Source organism: Cololabis saira, chromosome 17, assembly GCF_033807715.1.
Source record: "Cololabis saira isolate AMF1-May2022 chromosome 17, fColSai1.1, whole genome shotgun sequence".
NCBI lineage: Eukaryota > Metazoa > Chordata > Actinopteri > Beloniformes > Belonidae > Cololabis > Cololabis saira.
In genome coordinates this window covers 6,235,698-6,244,893 of record NC_084603.1, presented here as the reverse complement: position 1 = coordinate 6,244,893, position 9,196 = coordinate 6,235,698, and positions in this window count along the sequence as shown.

Sequence of the window (9,196 nt, the reverse complement as noted above, 5' to 3'; positions counted from 1 at the left end):
TCTCATGCATGTGTACAAACAAAGAAGAATGTACACATGCATGAGATGAAATGACAACCTAAATAGGTTTTGTCGGTTTCTTTAGCATCTTTTCACTTTCTGTTTTCAGAGCTATCATTATTATTATTATCATTATTATTACTATTATTACAGTTATTACAGCTATTATTATTATTATTATTATTATTATTAGTGCAATATTCCTCCACCCATTCATGTACATTTTTATCCTCCCATTCACTCTTTTTTATAGTGTATATATATATTTATGTTTCCTGTTTTTTTTTTTCGTTTTGTTGTTTACAGTACTTGTTTACATAGTCTTTGCATGTGTGCACTTTGACGGAGCTGCTGCCTAATTTTCATTGTACCAGTATAATGACAATAAAGGCTTTCTATTCTATTCTATTCTATTCTATTCTATTCTATTCTTTTCTATTCTATTCTATTCTATTCTATTCTATTCTATTCTATTCTATTCTATTCTATTCTATTCTATTATTATTATTTTGTGTAACCTCATGATACTTCATTTGCTCTTTTTGTATATTCTATTATGTTAAAAGGTGGGCAAGATAAGCTTTATGCTTCAAGCCCAGACTTTTTCGGTCAAAATAATCACAATGTTGACCAGGGAAAAACCTATGGATGTTTGTTATCTTGTTTGTTGATTTTTATGCTTGTGATTGACCAAAATAAATAATAACTAACTAATTAAGTAAACAGAGATAATAAAGAATCAGAATCCAGTTTATTTGGCCAAGTCAGGTAAAAAAAGAGGAATTTGACTCGGCCATTTTTGCTAAATAGACAAATGGCTCTTATTAACATATACAGTTTTTAAAAAAGTGAAAGGTGCAGTAAATACATATTTTTTTCTGTAATCCTACAATGGGGAAATGTTATTCTATGCATTTAACCCATTTCTAGTCAAACTAGCCACTCCCCCAGGTCTCTGCATTTAACCTATCTCTAATTAGACTAGAGAGCAGTGGGCTGCCATTATTTGGACGGGCCCAGGGAGCAGTTGGGGTTGAGGGCCTTGCTCAGGGGCCCAAGGTGGTTGACCTCAGTTGGTTATTGAAAGGTGCATTGTTACAGCATATGATTGTGGTTGTTATTATTATTAGGGCCCGAGCACTGAAAGTGCGAGGACCCTATTGTATCTGTGATGTTTATTATTATTATTATTATTATTATTATTATTATTATTATTCTCGCCATAAATAAATTGCCTTTTTGGAGGCCTTAAAATGCCCAAAAACTCACCAAATTTTGCACACGCTTCCAGAGTCGCGTAAAATTACGTATTTTATGGGCGACAGGCATGGGTCAAAAAGGATTAGGCTCTATAGCGCCACCTATTTTATGTTTTTGACGAGCCCCACAATATGGTTTGACTTACAGCAATGACCTTTATGTGTCTATTATATCAGACAAAGCCCTACAAAAAAGTCTCTTGGACACATGCTCTAAGTTACACAGGAAGTCCGGCATTTTGAACAGAAAATGTCATTTTTCATGAATTATGGTCATTTCTAGGCCTCGTACTTTAACGAACTCCTCCTAGAGATTTTATCAGATTGGCACACAACTTGGTTTGTACAATCTAGACACATGGCCGACGCTAAATTGCGAAGCTTTTATGTTTTTAGTAGAGGGCTTGACCGTAGTGATCCGGCGAAGTTTGGGGTCATTTTTAAGGCTCGCCATGAAACACCAATTGGCTGTAATTCAGCAATACATGATTTGATGTGGTTGAAAACGTATGTGCATGATTGTAGGCTGAGCCTGAACCCATCTATGGTGGAATATTCAGGATCGGTTGTAGCGCCACCTGTTGGCACCAGGAATTGTCATGTCTTCTAGTATGCATCTGTGCTCAAAGGGAGATGAGCGGATGGATCTCAAAGTTGGTCAGATAAATAGGTAAGACATTGACGATGGCTGACAGAGAAAACTGTAAGTTTTTCTCAAAGGGCGTCGCTGTTAGAGGTTGTCAAATTTCGGTGTCTCGCCATGAACATAAAAGTTGTTTTAACTTTCAAATACTTGGTCCAAATTGACCCAAAATCAATACATTTAATCAGGCTTCCATTCTGATATCCATTCTATATTTGGGACAGTTTGTCACCGACTTTATTCAAAATATGAACTCATTTTGAAATAAATCTTTACTTTGTCATGCAATGTCGAATTAACTTCTAACTTCGTAAAAATATTGTTGAAAATTATATGATTTGAGCATTGTATGTGCAAGAGGCGATTTATAATAATGTTTTGAGTTGGATTAGAAGCATGAAGCTGTCTGCGGGCCGCGTGCGCGCAGACCGCGGGAACCATGGATGTATTATATAACGGGGAACGCGCAGCCGCAGCTCCTGGAAGCTGCCGGGGGCGGGGCGGGGGAGGGGGGTTGTTGCAACTTGCAGCAACATGTGGAGTCACGCCGTCACGTCACGTAAGTTGTATTGTGGTTTTTTAATGCGTGTTGCAATTATTTTATTTTATTATATTATTATATTATTATTGAGCTTCCATCCGCGATCCCGATCAGGAGCGCGCGGCCGCGCGCGGCCACGCGCAGAGCCGAGAGCCAATTTCTGCCCATTTCTGCAGCTTTGCCAAAAAATGCTACCTAAAGGTTTTCCACCTTTGTAGAGCCACAACTTTACTGTGTTTTACTCCCTAAACCACTTCCTTTTCACCCTCCTTGTCTCTTGCCAGGCCGTCATTGTAAATAAGAATTTTCTTAATGACCTGCCTGGTTAAATAAAGGCGAATGACTGAATGAATATCAAATAAAGCCATAGAATTGTTGTTTTTTTTCTCTTTATCGTATAATGTTCACAAAGTGTAATGCATTCATGTCATGGGTCGTGTATTTTGAAGGATCAAATAATCAACATCCCATTATCCATTTTACATCGTGCAAGAAATGATGCAAACTTTGAAAATCGACTGTGCGCATGCGCAGAACCCAAACGTAGCATTTTTTCGGCAGGGAGCAGAAATTGGCAGAACACCGGCTGGGACGGACCTGATGCTCTGATGCGACAGGTCTCTGCTCACACTGACTGTACGTTCATACACGGACGTCATATGGGGGGGGGACATGTATCCTGCACTTTTTCAAAAGGCAGTTTTGGTCCCCTGCAGTTTTTACCGTCCAAAAACAATGTTACGCTATATTAAATGGAGACAGGTCAGCACTAGGACCAAGCGGAAAACGGCCGCTCAAGCTGAAGCCTGTTGTTAACATGTTGGGCGTTTGGTCTGCCTGGGTCACGTCAGCTAGACGGATTTTAAGAATAAGAATAAGAATTACTTTATTAATCCCCAAAGGGAAATTCCTTTGTATGGCAGCTCATCTACTGTACCATTTGCAGATGAGAAGCTCTTCTGAATATCTCTTGGATGAGTTGATTATGTTGAAATGTTAATAGATAACCCTTCTGTGGTCTTTTGGTCAAATTGACCCATATTCACTTTTCTTTTATATCAAAAATATGATTTTCATCCATATAACTGCCTCTGTTACACTCATTTCAAATAAAATTGATGATCACTACCAGAGCTGGTAGAGTAGCCAAAAATTGTACTCAAGTAAAAGTACTGTTACTTCAGAATAATATGACTCAAGTAGAAGTAAAAAGTAGTCATCCAAATAATTACTTGAGTAAAAGTAAAAAAAGTACTTGGTGAAAAAACTACTCAAGTACTGAGTAACTGTTGAGTAACGTCTGATTTATTTTTTTAACACACCCATTCAAACAGACAAAAGTACAAAATAATCACCTTCAGGCAAATTAAAATCAATAAAATAAATTAAAATTAATAAAAAAATGAAAAATAGCTTAAATTAAAATAAGCGTAAAGTAAATTCAAGAACTTTAATAAATAATAAAATAACAGAATAAAAAAATAAATTAAGCACCAGTAGCACAAAATTTCAAGCCTTTGTACTTTTCTTTTTTAACCAGCAGAACTAGAACAAACATGAACTCATAGAAACTCTGTGTGTGTTTGAGTCTGTGTAAATGTGACAAAACATGCAAAAACAAACCTTTTTCCCAAAGAATCACTCAGTGATGTCATGAGATTGTACACGGATAAAAAGGATAAAAGAAAAGTAACAGCTCAACGTAGCCTAATGTAGCGGAGTAAGAGGAACAGTTTCTTCTTCACAAATCTACTCAAGTAAAAGTAAAAAGTACAGTTATCCAAAACTACTCCTAAAAGTACAAAATTTCCCAAAACTTACTCAAGTAAATGTAACGGAGTAAATGTAACTCGTTACTACCCACCTCTGATCACTACTTGCATTGAATTATGGATATTTTATTCAATTTCTCCTCTCCTGTGATATTCAATTTGACCCACCAACCACTGGCTGGTGCTGGGTGGTGGTCCAAACATTTTAAATGATTTCATTTCATTTTCACATATACCCGTCTGTGATAATCCATCAATTTATATGCCTCTGAGTTTAACTATAGTCAAAAAAATTCAGAATTTCGGCTTATCTTTATCTATCTCAAAAATGAGCTATGATTTTATGTAAATGAGGTCTATTGACCATTCATTCCAAAAATAAGTGTAAAATTGGTGGTAATGAGTTGGAGTGAAGTTGACTAACAAGGTGAAACACAGAATTGGGTGATAATTAAAGCTACATGCTTTACAACCAGTAAAACCACAAAGGGAACAGTAAACTTAAAAGTAACAATAGAAAACTAGAAGAACTACTAGAAAACACAGTGAACTGAAAGAGTTTGAGTTTTCTTTTTTTTTTTTTTTACCTTGTCTGCACACATTAATGATTGAAACAAGAGGAAAATTGGTTCAAAACGAGCCGGCAATGGCACAGTGTCTGCCCGGCTTTAAACAGAACCGCAGCCAGTACTCGAGTTGTAAAAAAAAATCAGGGGGGATGGTGGATTTTATCATATGGGGACAGATAATTTGTGCTGATTACAAATAATATAATATATTACAAATAATAGCAGTGACCAAAACACCTGCAGAAATACTGCAGGAATGACATAGCAGCAGTTAAATGCAGCCTTCTGTAAGCTTTAAATATCCACTGGGCTTACATCAAATACATCAAAACACAACAATAAAAAACACTTTTCTGAACTTATCAATATGACTCTGTCCTTCACAGGATAAGTTAAATGGATCACTGCAAAAACTCAAAATCTTAACAAAAATATTTGTCTTATTTCTAGTGAAAATGTCTCATTTTAGTAAAAAAAACTTCATTACACTTAAAACAAGACTCATAACTGAAAAAAAACACACCATTTTCATCTGTTTCACCTGTTCACCTGTTTTCACTTAAAATAAGTAGAAAAATCTGCCAGTGGAACAAGATTTATTGCTTGTAATGAGAAGATAAATCTTGTTTAATTTTATTTATTTTTTTACATTTATCGTATTTTTAATATTCTCTTTTTGGGGGGGGCTGGAAGGAGGGGCGTTGGCCATGAGTGCGAGGGCCCGTTCATCGCTGCTTGCAGCTTTAATTATTATTGTTATTGCACAGTTATTGATTGATTACTCTGAGACTCTATGAGTAATGAGAGTTAATCAGAGCAACAGCTTGGGGGAAGAAACTGTCTCTATGTCTGGAGGTTTTGGCAAAAGGAAGCACTGAAAGACATTTCCTTAGCATTTTAGAGAATTTCACAGAAAATCTTCAAGAAAATATTGCTAATGTTACCATAGTGTTATGTTATGAAACATTTTAATGTTACCACCAATCATTAATCTGGAAAATGATAAAAAAAATAATCTAGTTGATGGCTCTTAAGTTGTAACTCTTAACTTTTTTTTTTAATTGTATAAATGTTAATAAGAGCTGTCATTTGTCTATTTACTGTACAGTGAGCGAAAATAACCGAAGTCAAATTCCCTGTCTTGTTTGACCTGACTTGGCCAATAAATCTGATTCAGATTCTGATTCTGATTTTAGGCCCCCCTCAGGTCTATTGAAGATAACCTGGAACGTCTCCATGTGGTCTTTGAGTAATATTCTTGTAACCATGTACCCAGGTAGCTGGATTGTCATAACACACTTAAACTCCGTTTTATGTTTTATGTTGAATGTAATGCTAAAAACTGCTGAATCTTGTCGACTGTTTAATTGTATATTTGTATGCTTACTGCAGATAAAAACTGTTGGGTGACTTTGCCTTTTCTGGAGGATGAACTATTGCCTGAGGACACTAAACTCCCTGCTCTGTTTTCAGTCTAACCAATTTGACTCTGCAAAAGAAGAATGGACACTGGATGTGTGTTAATCTGTCCTGCAGGCTGTCAAGGGCAATATACTGTTGTGGCAGAGCTATACTAAATTTCTGTTGGGGAGGAAAAGGCACCTATATTATCACAATGTTCTACTTTTGTAGATGCTTGCAGCATGTAAAGCTGAGACTGGATTCCAGCTTTAAATTTAAAGATGAATCTCAAACATATTCAGGGTTTTTATGACCTGCGAAAGGAAGGGTGTCATTGTTTTACTGAATAGGAAGGTTGACATTTTTTATATCTAACATTATGGGGGGGCTGTCCTGGTATTTCCTTTTTGTTGCGGGTTGTGCCCTCTTGTTTGTTTCACTATGTTGGGTGGAGGCAGTATGCTGAGGGCATCTTGACCCTGGTCTTGTTCGTGTTGCCCCTGTTCTTCCTTCCTTCCCCCTCTCCTATTCTGCTCTCATCTTCTTCTTTCATCTGCTGGTGTTTGGTGGGTGGTGGGAGTGGTGCTGCTGCAGGCAGGTTGCAGGGGGTGGTTGTCTGTTGGGTCAGTTGCTCTTAGCGGCATCAATGACTACGTTTACGTGCAGTCAAAATTCAGGTTAAGGTCAATATTCCGGTTATTGAAACATTCAGAATAATCTGTTTACATGCGTGAGCAAACATGGTTATCCTTATATACATGGTAATTAATCATTTGGGATATCTCGATCAAACCAGCAATGCATGGAGAACATCATGACGTAATTCCCGTCATTTCCGCTTCTTCTTCCTGTATCCAAATTCAAAACAAATGCTGCTTCGCGCAACTTTTCGCTCACCTTTTTGTAAATTTCGCTATCCCGGTACTTTCTACCGTCTACAAATGCCAAAATGTTAATATCTTTCATTACATTTATGAAGTGATTAGTCTCCTCCTCACTCCAAAAGTGTGGCGTGGTCTTGCGTTTCTCCATGTTTATACTGTAAGTACTTCCTGGACTCAAAAGACCAAGATTCCTTGCGAAAAGAACATGCGCAGAAAACAAATTCATGTTCCTTTTGATCGGGATATCCCGTTAGGCGTTTACATGACCAAATATTCGGGTTAGAAAACGAGTAACCCAGGGGTAATTTTCCGGTTTTTAAAAACCGGAATATGAGCAAATTCCGGTTATTCAAAGGGTTTATTATGTCTGATTTGTCACAGTTGAGTTTGAGGAAGTTTGAATGCATCCATAGTTTTATTTCAATAAGACAGTTGGTCAGGGTGGAGTGAGTTGCGAGTAAGTTGAAGATTCCAGGTTTCAACTTTAACTTCTTGAAAAACGTCCAGTGACAGAAAGTTCAAAGAGCATAACAAAGTGGTGTCCTTAAAGCATGATGCGCAAACTGTTCACCAAACTCACAAAAATGGGAGTGCATGACGTAACGCCAGTGTCAGATGGTCCTCTATTGAAAAGATCTGTACACTGAGAAATATGCCTTTGCTCTGAACAAAAATATATTTGATTTAGTCCAGATTTACATAGAAGCTTTCTTATGAGTCAAATATTTTCACATCTACTGTGCTGTTTGCCCCCGTTTACTTCTCATTTTGCTCATTTCCTATCTGCCTCCTCAGAAAAAATTCCTAATAATTTCAGGCATCTTTTACAAATATAATCTTAGTAAATGAAGTTTGTAAAGAATGAAAGAATTCCATGTATATTTTTTGATGTACAAGAAAAACACAACATGACCATGAGGTACTAACTAAAGGCAGCCAAGGATGTCACCATTCTAGACCACATTCTCAAGCACGTTAATTAACCCTAACATAATAGAGCATGTCCCGACAATATGGTTTGAACCATCGACTGCAATTGCTCTTCACTTTACTTTCTCTTCACTAGGCTGGACATTTTTCTTTCGACTGTAACATCAGATTTATAAACCCTGGAGAATTTTCCAAACCTTGTCCCGGTGGTTTAATCTATAACATCAGCCCTAACGAAGCTTAAAAAAAGGTCAGTTTGATTTGACCTTCCATCCATTTTTACTTTGCAGGGTCACAGGGGTCTGCTGGAGTCTATCCCAGTTCATTTCAGGCGAGAGGCCGAGGTTACACCCTGGACAGGTCACGATCTATCGCAGGGCCACATATACAGACGACCATGACAAGACACTCACACCTACTGGCAATTTTGAAACATCAATTAACCGAGTATACATGTTTTTAGACAGTGGGAGGAAGCCGGAGTACCCGGAGGGAACCCAGGCAAGCACGAGGATTACATACTACAAATATTTCAGCTAAGACTGCAATGATTAGTCAACGTTGTGGACAAAATCGATCATAAAAATAGATAAATTAAATTGTCGACTGTTGACGTCAAAAAAAATGTTTTTAAATCAACGGAGTGCGCCATATTCTACCTTCCCATCTCTGTTGAGTTGCACATGTGCAATAGAGTACAGCGACAGGTAAACAGTATGGCAGCGGCCGATGCGGCAACAAAATGACGTGTCCACCTTTAATCTTTAGTTAGCACATCATTTACACAACCTCATGCAAAATGTATAAGTTGAGAACCAAATAAGAGCCATTTAATAATTAGGAGATCTATAATCCGGTTAGTCGACTAATCATTTCAATAGTCGACGAGTCATCGACTATCATTAGTTGCAGCCCTAATACCAGCCCAGGTGAACAGGTGTATCATTAAATGTATTTTTGTTATTAAAAAATACATGATATAAAAGTGTGATTTGATCATAAATTATACATTGCAATTGATTTCTAAAAAACATTAAGAGTAATATTTAATGAGAGATTACAGTTTTATTTTAAAGGGAAAGTTCGGTTTTTTACAACCTGGACCTTATTTCTGGCATTTTTTATGGTTGTATACTCACCCAGAGGTGTTTGGTGACGTCATGAGTTCAGATGTCTTGTTTACAAACTGATTTATTT